At 39.1% G+C, this 19,160-nt stretch overlaps 1 protein-coding gene across 4 annotated transcripts in view; it reads right to left on the bottom strand.

The window, feature by feature from the left end:
* Prlr (prolactin receptor) overlaps positions 1 to 19,160 on the bottom strand; it is a 179,499-nt gene that overhangs the window by 75,894 nt on the left and 84,445 nt on the right. The window lies entirely within an intron of this gene.

Genomic DNA, 19,160 nt, shown 5'->3' on the forward strand with positions numbered 1-19,160 from the left:
CATATGAAGATGAAGACTGGAGGATGCAGCTTTGAGCTGAGAAATGACAAGGCAGTTGGTTCTCATGAAAAGTTCAGGAGAAACAAGAATGGGTTCTATCTAGGGTTTCAATTGGAGCACAGTACTAAATAAACCTAGATTCTAAGATTGTTAGCCTCTGGAACCTGGAGAAAATAAGTTTCTATTTTTTTAAAGCCACCTAGTTGTGGTAACTTTACTCTATCAACCTTAAGAAGCTAACCGATTATTTATATCAGAGCGGGATATAGGATTATAAACACCCTTTCTACAGACAACTCTGACTTACTGATGGACCAATTGAATTGTAATGTTTTCACCTATGTTAATTGATATGAACATAGTGTGCATCCTATTCAAGGGCAGCATCCATTTTCCTTCCAAAGGAAAAGTTGTAATGTTCTATGTAAAGCCAGTAAATGTGTTCTGAGTTCATTGGTACAATACCTTGTTCAGTTTTATTTAATAGGAAGTCTATTAGAAAGAATTAGAAAAATGATTAAGGAATAGCCGAGTTATAAAAGCAGTACAAGTACTTTTCAATAGGCAAATTGATAAAAGCATAGAATAAATCCATAATGGAGTTTAATTCAGCCATAAAAAATTAAGTATTATCATTTTCAGGAAAATGGATGGAACCACAGGTCATGGTGTCAAGCAAAACAAGCCAGATATAGAAAGACAGATAATATCACAGTTTTAAATTCATATGTACAAACAAGAAACAAACAAAAAAAAAAAAAAGGAAAAGAAAAGATGTTGTGAGGATATAAAACAAGGAGGGTAGAGGGAAGAATATGAGAAAGCCCAATCTATCTACAGATACACTCCAACATAAACTTTGAATCTGTGTAATGAACACACACTAGATTATATACAAATGATTAAGAAGGTTACAGAAACCTATAGGACAAATGGTGACCCAACGAGATCCAAAATTCTGGGACTTGTGCAGTAGCAATGGAAAGATGAACCAAGAGGGCAGCCATAGTACCTTACCCTTAATATTCATTCATGCTTGCATGCATTTGAAGATACACTCTCAGTGAAGAGATTTAAATCTCTCAAGGCTTCAGGAAATTGATTCCACTTCACTAACACACACACACACACACACACACACACACACACACACACACACTACAGAGGGTGAAAAGGCAAATAAATAAATTGAACCTTCACCTCCTAGATCGTCAGGGAAAGATTTGGTTTGCTTCTGAGACATCTATCATCTTGGCTTCATGCCCAGAACAGTCAATGTTACCCATATCTGTCTCCCCTAGGTCCCTGATACCTTTTTTTAGAATATAGTTTTTAATGAGAAATGTTGCCAGCCCAAACAGCATCTTATGTGATCTAGCCATATTTTATTTTATCTTTGTTTTTAAATGAAATCACAGACATGATACTTTACCCCTATTTAGCTCAATTTACATCTCTAGTGACGATGACCATATTCTGGAAAAAGAACCAAAATACTTTTATACCAAACAGAACCATCAATTTCTTGATAAAATCTAGTAGAGACCCAGTTGAAATTTTTGCCATTCAAAATAGAAAAAAAATTGGAATTAGCTAGTAAATTTAATAAGTTAATGTGTAAGTTGTGATTGAAGGCATGTCCAGTGATCAGCTTCTGTTGATGCTTAAACTGGTCAAGGCAGAGTGTTCCAAGCCTTATTTTTGCATTCATAGAGCACTGGTATATAATTGAGAACTTAGATGTTATTCAGCTAAGCCTGTCTCCTGCACATGGGGATACTGAGGCTTTGTGATTTTTGCATGGCCCAGACTGCTTGACTAGGCTAAGAGGTACTTTGATAGCTGGCAAGATGCTATAATAGAGGACTTGGGTATTATTCAGCTAAGTGTGTCTTCTATGGACAGGGACATAAAGGCTTCAATTTTGTATAGCCTAGTCTGCTTGACTAGGGTAAAAGGTACTTTCATAGCTGGTAAGATACTATCTCTGATGGATCTCTGACGGTATTACTGGAAGAGAATAGAGTTTGACTCAATAGGAGAATGATTTTTCCTGTTTTCTTTTCTCTTCTTTTTCCTTTGTGTTGTTGTTTTAGGCGAGTACTATCCAATCCTTTAAGAGTCAGAACAGAAAAACTAAAAGTCTTGTGGATGTGAGATTCATTTTGTCCTGACTCTGGACATGAGAGCTCTTGGTTTTCAGGTCACTAGACTCCCTCAGTCTCTACGCTGTACCTTAGGTTTTGGCCTCTAAGTAAAAGTTATACCATCAGGAATCTCTCAGTCGAGATGTAGAATGAGTTACATCATTGTCATTCCTAGGTCTCCAGATTGAATATAAACTTAATATCATCACTTCAATCTCTTGTCATAAAAAAATCTCCTTTCATTTATATATACATGCATATATAAACCTACACACATATTTACAGAATAACCCACTGGTTCTCTTTCTTTGGAGAACTTTAATATAGGTCATGAAAGGCCATGTGACATGTACATGTGACATGGAAAGCTGGAGGCGATGGCAGGTTTATAACCCACCCATTTTTCTGAGTCTCGTTCTTCAGCAGCCGGTCTCTTTAGGACTGGAGTTGACACAGGCCCCTTTAGTATCCAAATCTATTATGCAATTCTGAATTTATCATCTCTGGCTTTCTGCACTCCTAATTAACTTCACTTTAAGATCATTTCCTCCATGGAAATAGATCTCAAATATCCCAAATGCTCTATTAATTGGCCATGCTTTTGGAAACAACTAGGCTTTTCCTATAAAACCAGGCAGCTTTGGATATGATCCCTAACTTAAAGGCTGTAGACCAACAAGTGATAAATCTGCAAACTACCCCAAGACAGAGTTACTTGGAATAAAAAGGCCACACTTTCAGTTATTGCCAAGTAGACATTAGAATATGCCAGTAAGCTGGATATCTCAGAAATAGTCCCCATTGGATTCTGCTTGGTCTTCTTAACCATTTTTTATTAAAACATAAACAGCTGATCTCTTCAGTCATGAGAATAAAGAGTAAATCAAGAGACGGAGCTGGGATTGGGCGAGTTTTCCAAAGAGTTGTTGAGTGAGTGAGCAAGTGTGTAAGGGTTGTTTAGACCACTTTATTCTTGGGTCTTTATGAGAAGATCTGGGGCTCCAGAGACCATGCCTCTTTTTATTCACTCTCCATCCAAAGCTGTATCAGAATAATTTAAAACACTGAGGAACAAGGTTGAATATAAAACTAACAACCAGTATTTATTATTTTGACTACAGGATAGCAAAAGGCTGCCTTGATGGGAATAAATAATTGCCCACTTGATTTAAAGTCTGACAATAAATTGAGATGCAATGAATTGAGATTTCACTCAACTAATCAAAAAAAAATGTTGTTTTGGTTGAAATCTGCTCATTGGTAAAAGGTTGAGTGGTAAGATAGCAAGCCAGTGGTTGAAATTTATAAAAACAACCTGTTTATGTTGCCCAAACCTATTGTATCTCATAATCATTTGAGAACCTTTCAAAGTAAGTTTGGCCTGAAAGCCCTACTCCTTTATAGGGCATCTGATACCATCTGTGATGGTTTGGATAAGAACATCTCCCATAGGATCATACGCTTAAATGCTTAGGGAGTAGCATTAGGACATGTGGCCTTGTTGGAGTAGGTGTGGCCTTGTTGGAGTAGGTGTGGCCTTGTTGGAGTAGGTGTAGCCGGGTTGGAGAAAATTAATCGCTGAGGGTGTGGTTTGGTGTTTTAAAAGCCCAAGCCAGGTCCTGTGTCTCTCTCTCCCTGCTGCCTGCAGGATCTAGATGTAGAACTCTGAGTTCCTTCTCCAGTATCGTGTCTGCCTGAGTGCTTTCTGCCATGATGATAACGGACTAAGCCTCTGAAACTGTGAGCCAGCCCCAATTAAATGCTTTAAAAAAAATAATAATAATAAGAGTTGCCTTGGTTATAGTGTCTCTTCCCAGCAATAGAACACTGACTAAGGCACCTCCTAGATTTTGCATTCTAAAGAACCTGGGAGTACTTATTTAAGATATTTCTTGGTATTGATGTTACACAGTCCAGTCCCCCTATCTATCTGTAACACTGGGGTTAATGATGGTTTTTGTTTGTTTTTGTCTCTGAATCTACTGGCCTAAAGAACAATCCATGCATGTCTACACAAATACAAATGCAGTTTCATGTGGTTTCAAGCTTTATGTTATTTTCCCTTAGAGAGCTCTATTCTGTTGCTTTTAAGATTAAGAGTTGGGAAAGAAGAAATTTACTAATTAGTGAAGAAAACAAAAGAATCTTGTCTTAGTGAAGTCAGTGAAAGGAAAAGTTATGAAGAAGGGATGAAGAGAGGGACAAAAGAACAAAGAAAGCCTACAGAGAACTAGGACAAAAGTAACCTGAAGAATTTCCAGGTTACCAGATGAAGAGGAAATCAATGATGGGGAGAGGCACCTATGTCAGAAAGTCTCTAAAAGTAGTGTTTCTCAAGGTCCGCAGGAGTGACATGTTAAGCTGTTAATGTTGTCATATCGAGGTGGTGTCATGTTCAGAGTGAGGTATTTAACAGAACCCATGGACCATGGTGGCTCTGCCTTTATCACGTACATGCCAGTAACGATTCATTCATGGCAATAAGTCTTTCCAGGGCTGATGATGTACCTCAGTGCTAGAAAGCATGCCTAACTAATGTTCGAACATGTAGATGGCTCTGAATTTGATCACTAGGAATGGAAAGGAAGGTAGAGGAAGAGGGAGGAGGAGGATGGAGAGAGGGAGAAGAAAAGGGATGGAAAAAGGAGAAGGAGATGGAGAGGGAGAGGGAGTGAGATTTCAGTATCAAATTTTCTTGGGAAACCATCTTAGTCATTGTTAGAGACCACTCCTCTAGACACTGAGAAAGGTGGCATCTGGTTGAGAACCCATCAGTCACAGCTCCCAGTGTCATTACAACCAACCTAGATCTAGTATCCAGAGCCAGATAGATCCGGTTCCTGTTATATTCCTGTCTCTGCTCCGGACTACCTCATCCTCTGTCACCTGCTTCCTGGATTGCTCTGCTCATGTGGGAGGGACCCTGTTAGGCAGCAGGGTGAGGAGGCTGGCAGCACACTGCTCACTGCTTTTAAATCTTCTCAGGTGTTAGAAGATACAGATATACACCATTATTCTCATTCTAGTCATAAAGAAAAGAGGCTTGGAGAGAGTCAGTGGTTGGTTTAAAGGCCACATGTTTTCAATGATATCTTTTCATTCAATGACAGGCTTCCAATGAATCTCAATAATGAGACAAAACGTTCCTCGAGATCCAAGATGTTTTGTTTCAAAACATAGTATAACTTCTTTTCCTTATAGAAAATTTTACATGGGATCCAAAAATAAGGAAGAGTTGAGAGTAATTGAAAGAGGATATGAAAAAGCACACTGCTGGTCTCACCTATCAGGACTCCCACTTTGTTGGCTATTCCTAGAAATTTAGCAGGAAAACCATTGTCTTTCTCAAGGCTGTCTTCCCATTTGACCAGGTTCTTCACTACATCCTTCCTTGCTAAGAATAAGTTCTATGATTTAACTGCACACTTGGATGCATATCACGAAGAGCTACTCTTTGACTTCAAAGAAACATTAAATAGCAAAGCAAGACAAGAAGAATCACAGAGCAATGACAGTTGTAACGCATTGGTAACTTTAATGAGAATACTCACAGATGCTCCTGGAAGCCAATCAGTAGAAACATTAAAATGACTGATTTAATTCTGTATGCTAAAATAGCTATTCATTTTTATACATACAAATTTAAAATGAATATATTTTGGAAAAGTGTTTAAGAGCACAAAGGCTATATATGTCTTGCCTAATCTTAGACTTACGACCTGGAATTTTTTGAAAGGACTGGTTAGTGTAGCATAGAGATAAGGTGTTTCAGTTCTGTGTGATAAAAATCTAAATATACTGGGGATTGTCATAATGGTGTGATTGTACTTCACCATGCACTTAAAATGATTAAGATAGTAAATTTCATGTTATATGTACATCACTGCAACAATCAGCACAAGACTAATATTTTCCCAGAGTCAATGGCAGTCAGAAACTTTCTCATTTGTTCCTATGCTTGCTCTTTTGTGAGGGAGGAACAGTGAGAAAAGATTAGGAATGTGTGGGGAAGAGGACAAGATTAAAAAATGGATGTATGTTTTGGTTTCCCTGGTTACGTGAAAGGTAGAGGCCAGTAAGATTCATGGCTGAGAAGTGTCCTGTAAGGAGAGCCGAGAGGAAAGTTGTCTGCATTGTGCCACACCTTAGTTCCTATTTCATGCTTCATTTTGCTTAGGATGTAAGAGGGTGGCATTTAGAGACCATGACATAGCCCACAACAGTTTGCAGGGATAGTTACAAATTCTTAAAAGGATAGCAGCATGGTTGGAGATTCACTTATTTCAATGTACCTATGAAGTTTTGGGTTGCTGTATGTGCTGGTGAGTTTTGTAACACAAGCTAGAGTCATTTTCATTTGGGAAGATGAACTCTAAATTGAGAAGATGTCTACAGGAGTTAGGCTCATGAGCAAGTTTGTGTAGTACATTTTCTTGATTAGTGATTGATGTGGGAGAGCCCACCCATGTGGATGGTGTGATGGCTGGGCTGATGGTCCTAGGTGTTCTAAGAAGGCAGGTAGAACAAGCCATGGGGAGCATGCCAATGAGCAGAACTTCTCTATGGCCCCTGTATCAGCGTATTCTTCCAGGTTCCTACACTGTTTGAGTTCCTGCCCTGACTTCCTACAGTGATATACTGTGATATGTAGACCTGTAATCTTATTGCTACCCTTTCATTCCCAAGTTGCTTTTGGTCATAGTGTTCTTGTTATAGCAATAAAAATCCTAACTAAGACACTTATTGTTATTACTAAGAAAAAAAGCCACAGGGGGTAGGGTAGGTGTAGGGTGTGAGAGAACACAGGTTTTCTGAGTTGACTTTTGATGCATGGTTTACTTTTGAAACAGTTTAAAGGTCCCACAGGTAGTCCATTTAGAAGGATGCTGGCATATTCATATTTACTCAACTCTATGTAATTTCAAGAAATGCTTGTAACAAAATGAGTCCTGCTTCAAAAGCATTTAAAATTGAAGGAAAAACTCATCTAGGAGTTTAAGATGTTCAGAAGAAAGAAAATAATCTAGTATATTATCCGAACAAAGAAAGCCAGATCATGACATCCACATGGCTTTCCTAGGATGTTAAAGACATGTCTATACTTCAAATATGAAAAGGAGACAAAGCATTACATCATGATTAAGTAACAAAATAAGGTGTCCATTATATTCTAAATTTCATATTTCATAGAATAATTTCAATGTAAGAGACATTTTAGTGGAAATAATGACTCAAAAGAGAGATTTACTGAAGCTAATTTGTATATTGAATATTACACGTATACTTTTTTCTTGGTAGTCCATTATCAATTATTTAAGTAACTAGAATATACTTACATTTCAAGAATACATGAAAATACTATTTTAAAAATTAATTTGGAAAAATAATACTATAAGCTTTAAAAATATAACTTTCTCCTCTAATAGTAATAATTTACCCTTAAGGGTTTTTTTTTAATTAACCTTTAGTTCTCTGCCTCTGAATATTATGGTTTCAGGAAATCTCTCTAGGTAAAAGGAAATAATACACTATTGTATGTATTACAGTTAGGAGCAAAAGATGCAACTCATTAAGGAACTAACTGTATTTGATTTTTTGTAGAGATGGATAGCTTCTTATTCGTTCTGTTCAACTTAATAAATGAAGATAAAGGGGTTCTTTATTCTGCCCGAAACACTCTACTCTAGGCAAACCTCCTTATTCCCCCTTTCTTAAGTTCTTTGAGTACTTAAGAGCTTTGAGAAACATTCAGACTCTATGTCCATCCACCGGTTTTATCATCAATTGTTTTGTGGCATTTTGGATAATGTAGACACCATTCAGGAGCTGTTCATTCCTGAAAAAATGGGATCTGTAGTAACTGTGACGTTCTTTTGCCTGCTGCTCTTTCACTGGGCTCCAACTGAATAATTCAGGTTTATATCCCCTTTACCAAAAGTGAGCCCTTACTTGATATACATATCACTTCCCAGAGGATGATAAAGAATATATGTAAAACACAATCTTGTCCTTGAAAGACTTAGCTTTGGTAATACAGAGGAAGGAGTGATGAATCATATTTAATGACTAATGCAAAGCAGGAAACTCCAAGGCAGTCATCCATCTGGGATTGCCTGCCATCATTTGCTCCTGAGAGCCTCTTCTGATGCCCAGTAATTTTGCTAGACATGTTCATTTTGAACATTACATTACATCACATTGAGCTTGTGAAGGTAATACCTTCTGCCTATCCAAGATCCCTTCCTCTACCTTTTCATCCCTAACAGGAGCCTCCTTCTTCTGCTTAGTGTATCCGTGAAGCCGACTAAATAAGCAACCACATGCACGGCATCCTTGTGAGGCAATGCTTATCAATATACTTAAGCAAATGCTCTGAGGGAAGTTTTGGCAAAGCTTTTTAGCTGGCTTTGGCGTTCTGTTGTTTTTGCTATTGACTTTCTTTCTTGGAGTACAAATTTGAAGCTGAATGTGGGGATCTTATCTTGGGATCCAGGATGCTCACAATGGAAGATTCAAGGAGCTGATTTCCTGATACCCTCTCTTGCTACTTTATCAACCAGAGATTGTTAGCCTCACAATCTTTAATGCATGAAAAAAAGGAAAAGATTACTTCTAATTTGCTTAAGTCCCTGGATAATGGGGCTTGGTGTGTCAGCTAACAGGATGCAAGCCTAACAGAAGCATCATGCAGATGTTTAAAGATAAGAGCTATCACATGAAGCTGTGCTGACCATGAATGTGTCATTAAATGGACAGTGTCGAACTACAGCATCATTGAGTGTATCACTGTTAGGATGAAGACGCTGAGATTGAGGAAAGTTAATTATATGCCCGAAAAATTATATTTATTTACTACTGGGAATCTGACATTTATTTTCTGCCCTTACTCCATGAAAAATTACTATTTTTCTATTTGAATGGATCTTTACACATTTTTGACATATTTAAAATGGATGGAGAAAAGACTAATTAAACAGATGCAGATGCAGGGCTGGGTGTTATTCTCACCTCTTTGATTTCCAATTCTCCTTCTTTGATCCAAATTTGATCTAGTGTCCTTATCCTGTCCCTTAGGGATCATATCCAAGTGGGATCACATCCAAGTCATACTTAGGTGCCATGGCTCTGGGCTGCTGTATTACCCTACATTCATCACGAGAGCCCGAGGCACTGTCTGCTAATCCACATGTCATAAAAGCACAAGACAGATGTGAAATGCCAAACGTAGTTATGGAGATTGTGAAGTTGTTTTGGAATAGAGAGAACTCTACATGATCCCTTCTATGAGGGCAAGGGCTATCTGTATTCATCTGTGTGATGGGGCTTGCTGTATCCGTGGCTCTACTTTATGACCCGCATTTAGTCAGAAAGAGGAAAAGGGCAAGCCTCAAATGTTTATCTATTCCATTCACTGCACACCTAAAGACAAGCAGCTTTTAGAAGCTTACTAAAAAAATCAAGAGTCTTGCAAGGCACTTGAAAACCAGAGACCTTTCACAGATGTTAATTATACTTAAGTGTCCAGAATAGGACTTGGTAGGTGCTTAAGATGAACTGACATCCCTAGATAATTCTAATTATGCTAATGCATATTGAGGTCGATTTGCTCAGATTTGTAGCCGTATCTGGGGTTTTAGTGGCAATCAATTGAGAATCCTGTGTCAGAATGCTAAAGGTGTATAGAGACTCAGGATGAGCAGGCAAAGGGGACAATGGTGCTTGTTTTAAAGGCATGGATCCACAGTGAAGGAGAAGCTGAAGAACAATTTAGTGTATTTAATAGTGATAGTTAAAGAAACAGTTAGTCTGCCAGAGTAGGCAGTGGGAATCTTTCTTCTCTCTCTTCCTCTCTCCCCCCTCTCTCTTTCACCTGCCTGGCCACTCACTTGAAATCCTCCTGCTTCAGACTCCCACGTTGCTATCATTACAGGTGCCCAACACTAAGATGTCAAGGTGCATTCTCAAAGGTGCTATTACTTTATTCAATGTCTCTAAATGAAGCCTGAGAGGAAATCACTTGAAAATCTCCTTCACAATTTAAATTCTGCCAAAGGAATAATAGCAAAATTTACTTTAAAACAGCCCCGAATGTTTTAGCTCAAGGTGCTTGCTTGTGGAAATTATGGACAGGCATGTTTTAAGTAGGGTGTGTGTGTGTCTATGAAGATGATGGAGCTGTGAAGAAATAAACACTAAAGACAGATAAGGATAGTGTTTCTAACTATGTTGTTTGATTTTATACTCTAATGGCACCACTTACTTGCTTTATGGAAATAAGTGAGTTACTTTTTCTCTGTGTATTCAGTTTTCTCATGTATAAAATGGAATGATAACAGCGCCCTATATCCTCACACCATCTCAGAGCATTAAATGCCAGGTAATTCATATAAAGTAATAAACTAATATCAGCATCATTAACAGGTATGCTTTAAAAGAGATTCTAGAAACTGTTGGTGTGAATTCATAGAGTTAGTTAAAAAAAAAAGAGTAAAATAAGGCAGAGTTGGGAGACAGCTTGTTCTGAAGGCTGAGGGTATCAGGATTGTTGAAACCCAGGAGTTCAGGTCAATCAGGGCAGCATAGTAAGGCCTCATCCAGTAAGAATAAAGAAGGTAACAAAACAATTATATAAATGGAAACCAGACCGTCATATCTTCATGTCTGTGGAGCACGGACTTGATTGCAGGCATGGAACACATTTGATGTGGAGTGGAATAATCCACGGGGCTATAGAAGAGAACAGGTTCTGAGGATATCTGAGTTACAAAAGCAGGTGTCAGACAGTAGAAACTCTTGTAGGTGAGTTTGCTGACTGTAACTTGCTTACTCTGACCTAGTGGTATACTGCTATTTTCTAGGCAGAAGTATCTTTTGCAAATATCAGTCAGCTATTATGTTTTCTACCTAAAATCCTCCTCTCCCCCAGTGTGCATGGTCAGCTTGCCCTGACAACCATGTTTATTTATAGAGACACCTTCCACCCATTTGTCTTCTTTGCAGCCTACGTCTCGGTGCCTATTTTGCTGGGGCTTCCATACACCGATTTACTCCCATTGTCCATTCATCTGAACACAAATTCAAGAAGAGCAGACCTTTAATTTCCTTTGCTTTCAGCAAAGACCAATTCATCTAACGCAGTAGGTCAATGAACACTTTTAAGTATACAAGTGAAGAAATTACTGATCACAATTGACATGTATTCTGATCGTTCAAGCCATGCCAAGTCAATCAAGCCCGTGCAGAGTAAAACGTCTTGTTTCACTTAGTTCTAAGAAAACTGCCCTTCAGATCTGCCTTCATACTCCCATCTAAAAATCCAATTCTTTCAGGTCCAGACTATAAAAGTGGCTCTTTTGGGTCTAAAATCTCATCACGTTTTTGGTTTAGCGTATCAGTTTATGCCTGCTAATTAGACTCACATGCTCTGGCAAACACTCACATTTTCTCAGCTTGTCATTCATTATTCATTTACTTCTGTTTATGGCATCCACTCCACAGTCTTTTCTATCTTATTATGATGCCATGGATTTTTATAATCATGTGAGAAATGATTACAGAACTCGAGAAAACAAGAATGGGCCTGGGCCATAGGCTGCCACGGTCCTTACTGTTTTGAACATTTAGCACAGCGTCTGGATCAGAGTAGGTATTTAACAGGTGCTTGTTAATGAATAAGTAGATGGCTTCTTTCAGTCACTCTAGAAGGTTCTACAATAAGATTGCAAGCAGAAGGGGTGATGCTGTTGAATAATACAGGTCAGAACAGAAAATAAGCAATATCTCTCGTGTGGGCACCAGAAAGTGAGACTAGAAGGACTATCAAATTTTGAGGTAATTTTGCCTTTTGATTTTTGCAGCATTTACAAAGACAGCCAGAGTTCCAGGAATAAAAAGGAGCAATGGGGAACACTATGTCTCTCAAATTACCATATGTATATTATTTACCAGTTCGGAGAGGGAAGTAATGAATATATTAGGAGGATATGCTCATCCTCTTTGTATTCATGATAAAATGCCAGTCCTGTCAAATCATCACGGAATGAAGACGATGGGCTACGCAAAGCTAGTTCGCACATCAGCCCTATCCAGTGGGTGCTGAAAATTGATTTCATGAATGCTTTATGCTGGTAACAAAGCAGAGGCACTTTCTGATTGCACAGAAATACCTGTTTTTTTTTTTTTTTTTTTTTTAACCAACACCTATTTCTGGAACACTCAGTTGTCCCGAGGGTGATTTAATGAAAGGAGCACACAATACAGAACAGAAGCACTTTTCCTTTCCTATTTGCTCCGAGAAGATGTAGCAGGAAACAGCGGTCAGTGCACAACTGTGCCAACTCAGAAGAAACTCCTTTCAGGGCTATAAGAAGTTTGGATATCTTGGGGTTCATAGATTCTTTGGCAGGTGCCTATTCCTACTAAACACACTCTTTAAGTTCCTCTCTGGGGTATATGAATTACAAGGGCTTTCACCTCTTTCTGTGAATTTCCATTGCTTTCTCTGAGCCCTCTACTCTACTGTACAGACAGCATTGTTGTTGCATAGACATGACTTAGAAAGACATACATGCTCCTAATGGCCAAAGCCTTTATTAAATTTGCATTTTCCTAACTGCCCAGAGCCTGGATCATGGTAGGCCCTACAAAAGCTTTACAGACTGATTGAAAGTCCATACAAGAGCATAGAACTTTGGAACTTGCTTTTTAGTTGGGAACTTCTTTATAAACTATATACAAAAGAACTCATCTATCTATCTATCTATCTATCTATCTATCTATCTATCTATCTATTCACCCATTCTTATATATGTGACTCAGGTAATTAATACTGAGGTAGGAAAATAAATAGTTAAGCCTTTCACCATAGCACACGTGATATTTACACACGATTTTCTGTGCCAAAATTCATGTCATGTCCCTAAAATCTCTGTGTAATGAAAACATCGTGACAGCAGTTTAGCTTTTAACCACTTATTGCCTTTCCTGGGCCATAGTGATTCACTAAATTTGTTTTATTTAATTCCTATTGTAGGGGTTTAAGTTTTATCAGCCTCTGATTCCTTCACCTAAGAGGAAAGAAAAGTGGTGATGGCCGTTGGTTCTACTGTCTCCTAGGTCTAAAGTTGTTTTTAGTTTGAAAGCCAGATCGGTCCTATACAGTGCTTAGTGTCATTGCTTTGTCACTGAGGGAGCTAAAGGGCCCAGACCTCTGAGGTATTATTATAAGGAATGGTTTGATGCTCAATGCTGCATGGGAAGTGTAAATAGTTTTGGAATTTAGGTGATTAAGGGCATCGCTCATCAGTGTAAGGAAACATGGCTGCCCTGGACTGGCTAGGCTGCCACTTACTCTCTCAATGGTAAGTAGTCATGTGTATCACACATGTTGAATAAACATTTATGGTAATATGATAAAAAGAAGATCCTAAGGAAGAGTTGGGAATAAGGCAGCTTGTCCAGTGAGAGTTAGAAACTCGAATTCTTGCATGGAAAACTTAAAAACATCCACTTAATACGGAGGGCATTTAAATTTTGTTGGTGAAGAGAGACTTCCTCAAATTAATCTAGTTTTTCTTTGATTTTAAGTACAACTGTTCACAACAACTGCGTAAGATTTCCTCTAGTGCTGCTACTGTGAACTGGCTGACAAAGAACCTTCATAAGTCCTGGTACAACTTTGCCATGACCTTTTAGCATAGTGGAAATCTTACGAAGTGACTTTTTCAACTGATTGGCAGAGTCCAACTCTATCAACAAAATAGTCAATTGCCATAGGCATTCAATGGGAGTTGGCTAGCAGTAACTATTGAGAAGGGATGGTGTTAGCTGTGTGCTATATCACACAGCTAGCGTCTGTGATATAACAGGGAACATATGTAGATCAGATACATGTGGTCTTAGCAAGCTTTAAATGAGGTAGAAGCTGCACGCAAACATACGTTCTCCTGTGTGTGCGTTATTATTACAGATCATGAGAATATGAAGTCAGGATGTGGGGGAACATAGGATGTCAGTGGTTTAGAAATGAGGACTTTTGAGTGACTCTCTTTATGGTGGCTTCAGTGTATGCACACTTAGAGAATCCTCGGGTGTTTATGAAGCCAGGCTTTCTACAAGAGAGAGGGTGATGAAGTATGGTATCCAGCTGTTCTCAGCAAACTGACCTAATGTTCTGACTTAGTCTTTCTCTAAGCCTTTCTGAAATAAGAATTTTCTAACTTTTTTGGAGGGAAGGAGATGAGAAGGAAGAGGGAAGGACAGATGCACAACTGGCCTGGTGATAGGAAGGAAGTCCCCTCAGGCCAATATTTAAATTTTAAACATTTAGCTTGTGGGTGGGGTATAAAGAGGGAAGTAATCCTAGATTAATTTTCTGTGAATTTTAAAGGAATACACTTTAAAGGTGTTTGGCTTAAGTCCTTGAGTCCATAATACCAACTCTGGCAGTTTTGTAAACTGGGCTCCTAAGTAGCCCACACTATCTTTTCTTGATGTGATTTTGACCTTAATTTTAAAAGACTATTTCCTCATTCTGTATTATTCTTTGCCACCTACAGATGCGGACCACCCCCTCCCCTTCCCCGCCGCAAATGTGCCAACCATATCCCATCCATTAAATTTGGGTACACACCAGTGCTTTTAGGACTAATGTCCTCACTGTTTATAACACTAATAAGGGGGATGGGCTGCTGCTAGACTCTGCTGAGGGAAATAGGCTCTATGCTACTAAGAGAGAATGGTCACTGTTTATTGAAAACTGCTGTGTAAGCTGAGGAGAGCAGAGGCTGGAGAGCAGAGGTGAGGCTAGAGGACTGAGGCTGAGGGGAGAGGCTGGAGGGTCACGGGGCTTTGATGCAGGCAGCACAGAGTTGTGATAGAATCCCTATGGTTGACTAGTCCTGTGAGCTCAACCTTATCTTTTGGTGTCTGGAGTTTTCATTGGTAAAGGACTGTTTTGAGGACTGAAGAAAATTCTGCAGATTCACCCCAGAAAGAGTTCTCTTTCTTTTCTAAGAGAAGCATTTTTTTCTTAATTATTTTAAAAGAGATAGTTATTTTTCATTGACAGTTGCCTTGGTCACATTGTCTCTTCACTACTATAGAACAGTGACCAAGACAGCCTTCAAAGTTCTGGGAGGGTACAAGAAATATAGCATTGGGCTATGAGAGGTGTGTGCTTTGGACTGCAAAGCACTAAGTAAATGAACCTGATAATCATTGTCTGCCACAATGTAGCTAAGATTACTGAGAGACAAATGCTGAGTTCCTCAGTAAATTTCTGTTAGCACAATCAGTATCTAGTCTGTTTTACATCTGACTGAGACCTCAAAAAACCTGACATTTCATTATCATGGTAGGCAAAGTCATTGTTACAATGTTTATCCCCAGCATTGTGTGTGGTTTTTGATAGAATCTATGTTAACTTCTTCTGACTCAGCCATAGATGAGATTTAAGCCCTAAGCTGTAACTGATTGACCATGTTTGACAGACCTAGGGAAGAGGTACCTGTTTTAGCAAATTTACGACTCTGGTCATAAGCCTATACTTACAGGTTTTATTCAACATAGGCGTGCCAGGATAGAAAACTGGACAAGTAGTTGTCTTATGTAACTTTTGAGATAGTTTTTCTCATAATTTTGAATACACGTTGATGAAGAAGCTTAGCCATGCTGCTGTATGGCTTTTGCCATGTACACATTTATTTAAACACATGTTCACGATATTACTACATTTCTACTCTATGCTTCCAATGGATTCCTTTGGTTCTATCTCTTTTTAGATGCCTTTAAATAGGTAATTAGGTAAATTGTTTAAATGAAGTACCTTGATCTTTTACCAAGTTATCCATAGAGAGTTTCATTGGAGCATTCTGCAGCACAATTTAGTGCCTGAATTAACTAAGCTCGCCAGCAATTTTCTACATAGCCAGAGGTACCGGTGAAGGCATTTCCCCAAGGCTGGGAGATGGCTCAGTGTTCAAAGCCCTTTGCTTTACAACTCTGAAGAATGGATCCTAGGACCCATGAGAAGCCAAACATAAAAACACACACAATTACATTCCTAGTCTGTAATCCTAGCATTACTACAGCAAGATGGGACACAGAGACAGAGGAATCCTCAGAGACCCCAGACCAGCTAGCATGCAGTGTTCTACAGTAGCAGATGCTGTCTGTAGTGAGGTGGAAAGGAAGGGTGGACATTTAAAGTTGTAACATGTAAGGATGCACAGATGCATCCCTGATGTCAAACTACAAGCAAATTAAATGCACCCTGTCACCTCTGAGCCTGTCCCAGAACTTGTCTTTTCTCCATTGTTTCTCATAGGGCATCAGGATTGTTTGACAATTGCTACTATGATTTTCTCATAGACAAAAATATAAACTGGTCCCCAGCAGGTCTCACACTGGTTTTAGCTCTTTTTATTGTTGAAGTGTAGCCATAGGCTCTGCTTTCGAAAAATAAGCTGCTTTATACCTGGATTTATCTACTACTTGTACTTTTAATATCTATATATGTTTTAAATGAAAGTAAGAACGAACCATTCTATCTATCAGAGTATGATGTAAGATAACTCTTATTTGAAACGATTTAAGAAATAATAAAATTAATTGGGACACTGTTCAATTAATAGTATCTACCTGCAATTCCATATTAATTATAGCTACACACTCTATACCATATCACAGATTACAAAAGGGTACCAATGTGATGACTATGACGTCAGGGTTTTGACTAACAGTAGGTTGTACAAACTATAGTAAATGACTGAGGGAGGTAAAGACACAAATAATTGAAAAGGCCATACACCGAAATTTCAGGTGATTTCCTGCCTTTCATGGGAGGCTGTATACACACCTGGATCCAACATCTTATGTTACGCGCATTGTCCATCAAGCATATTTGCTGGATGGCAGAAGACACGTATGAACTGATTCAAACAACTTCAAAAACTAGCTTTGAAAGAAAGATCCACATTTCATCACGGAGGCAGTATCTTTAAGTGGTCATAACCATCACCATTCATCAGTATTGGTAGTTCTCTTTTCCTTCTGGGTACACAGTTGACACCATGCTTGCGTGATGAACCTAGGCGTGGCTCCATGAGCCTTAAAATGTAGGCAGAAGTGATGTAGGTTCTACCTGAGAGGAGATATTTAAATTACTATGTGACCCTAAACACTGCCCTTGCCCCTGCTACAGCGTTGTGGAGTTCTGAGCAGGGAAGAAGGAGGAATTTGAAACACTGAGATTTGCCAAGTTCCACAGCAGCTGTTGCTGACCAGTTATCATGGTCAGTCAATTTGAATAAACTTCTAGTAACATGTTCTTGTTCTTGACTCATTAAGAAGTAAGTCAAGCTCTTCCCTGATCCAGGTGAACCATTGCTGCAAGGATGCCAAAATTAGACTAGAGAAGGCCCGCTTATGTGCACGCGTGCGATGCTTCAGGCGCATCTGCTCTAAGATCTCACGTGATCTTGCATGGTCCTCCCCAGAGTTCAGAGGCCTCAGAGGTGAGCCCTGCAGAAAGCCTACGTGGAACTGCCTTTGCCAAGAAGCCCAGCTTCTTGACATCATCCTCGACAGACACTAAGAGTGATTCGAGCTCCCAAGTCTTTGACTGTTCACAGCTGAGACCCTAGACATTACACAACAGACAGAGGAGTCACTGCTGGGCTGTGTCTGATTTCCTGACCTACATAATTCATGAGTATAATAAAATGATCATTGCTTTGCACCATGAAGTCCAGGGTGGTTTGTTATAAAGTAGCCCGTGACATGGACACATTGGTGCTCGCAGTTTGCTATCATCCTGTGGCTGAGTCCATCCTACTAGGAAGATGTTTTGGAGAAATGCACAAAGCATAAACATCAAGGGAAGGTGGAAAAATTACTATTTCCAGCTTTCTGGTCTGAATGCCTTCTGTGGCACCCACACACTGAAGGTGTCAGCTTGCTTAATCTGAATGGCCTTTTCTCCTTAACGATCACTCGCATCTACCCTAGCTCATTCACCACACACGCTTTTATAAAGTTGTGGGGTGCCGCAACTTTTCATGTTCAATTATTTCATGCAGGCAAGACTTATGATGAAAATAATTGCATGTGTCTTTGCCTCAAGGAAACTTAGGGTACTTTAAGACCTAGTTACACATGACCAAGTACACTAAGGAAAATTGGGAGGCTCATCTTGTGAGATGACAGATCGATGTTTCAAAAACAGCTGGCACTCGTGCCATGACTGTGTTAGATTGACACGTCTATTAGACCATGTGAGTTAGGAGACAGAACACATTTTCCATCGCTCAGATAATTAGCATGAAAGTCAACGCAACTCAAAAACAATCACCTAAGACTTTATATCCTTACACATTTAAGAACAAGGATGCTGAGAACAGGCGACCACAGAAGAAAATTGTCAGTGTTTTGCTTGACAATACAAGGAATTAATTAGTTTAATTTTGAGGTTATTACAGCTCTGGGGATAAATGAATATATGAGCTCACTATACATGAGTCCAGATATCATTTGAAAAATTGTATAGTTTACTTCTTGTTAATTAAGCCTGAGGGCTGGTTTTACGTATTTTTAGTGTGTGTGGTTTGTAGTGTGTGTGGGAGATAATGTAACACGTGGATGCTTTGTTTGCAAGTATCATTACTTTCTCACTCCTAAGGTGACGGGGCACACAGTGGAGAAGCCAGTTGGGGTCCACGTGCTCATGTGATGTGTACATTTGCTAAGGGAGGCAAGCCAGGGTCTTGAAGAAGGCATGGGAGCTGCTCCTGGAAAATCCCAGCCTTAGGTTACATGTCTTCCATAAACTTGCAGTTTGTCTTTTAGGAAAAAAGTTTGGCTTTAGTTTCCTTCATTTGAATATGGAGATAACGACATAGTACTAAAGGTGAGAGGAGAAGATTGTGTATATAAAGTCTGACTTTCAGTGAGTGCTTAGTGAAAGGTGGCTATCAGGTATAGACAAGACAATTAGCAGAGAGTCCTCCAATTCAA

Source organism: Mus caroli, unplaced genomic scaffold (genome assembly GCF_978045245.1).
Source record: "Mus caroli unplaced genomic scaffold, Mus_caroli_1 scaffold_16, whole genome shotgun sequence".
NCBI lineage: Eukaryota > Metazoa > Chordata > Mammalia > Rodentia > Muridae > Mus > Mus caroli.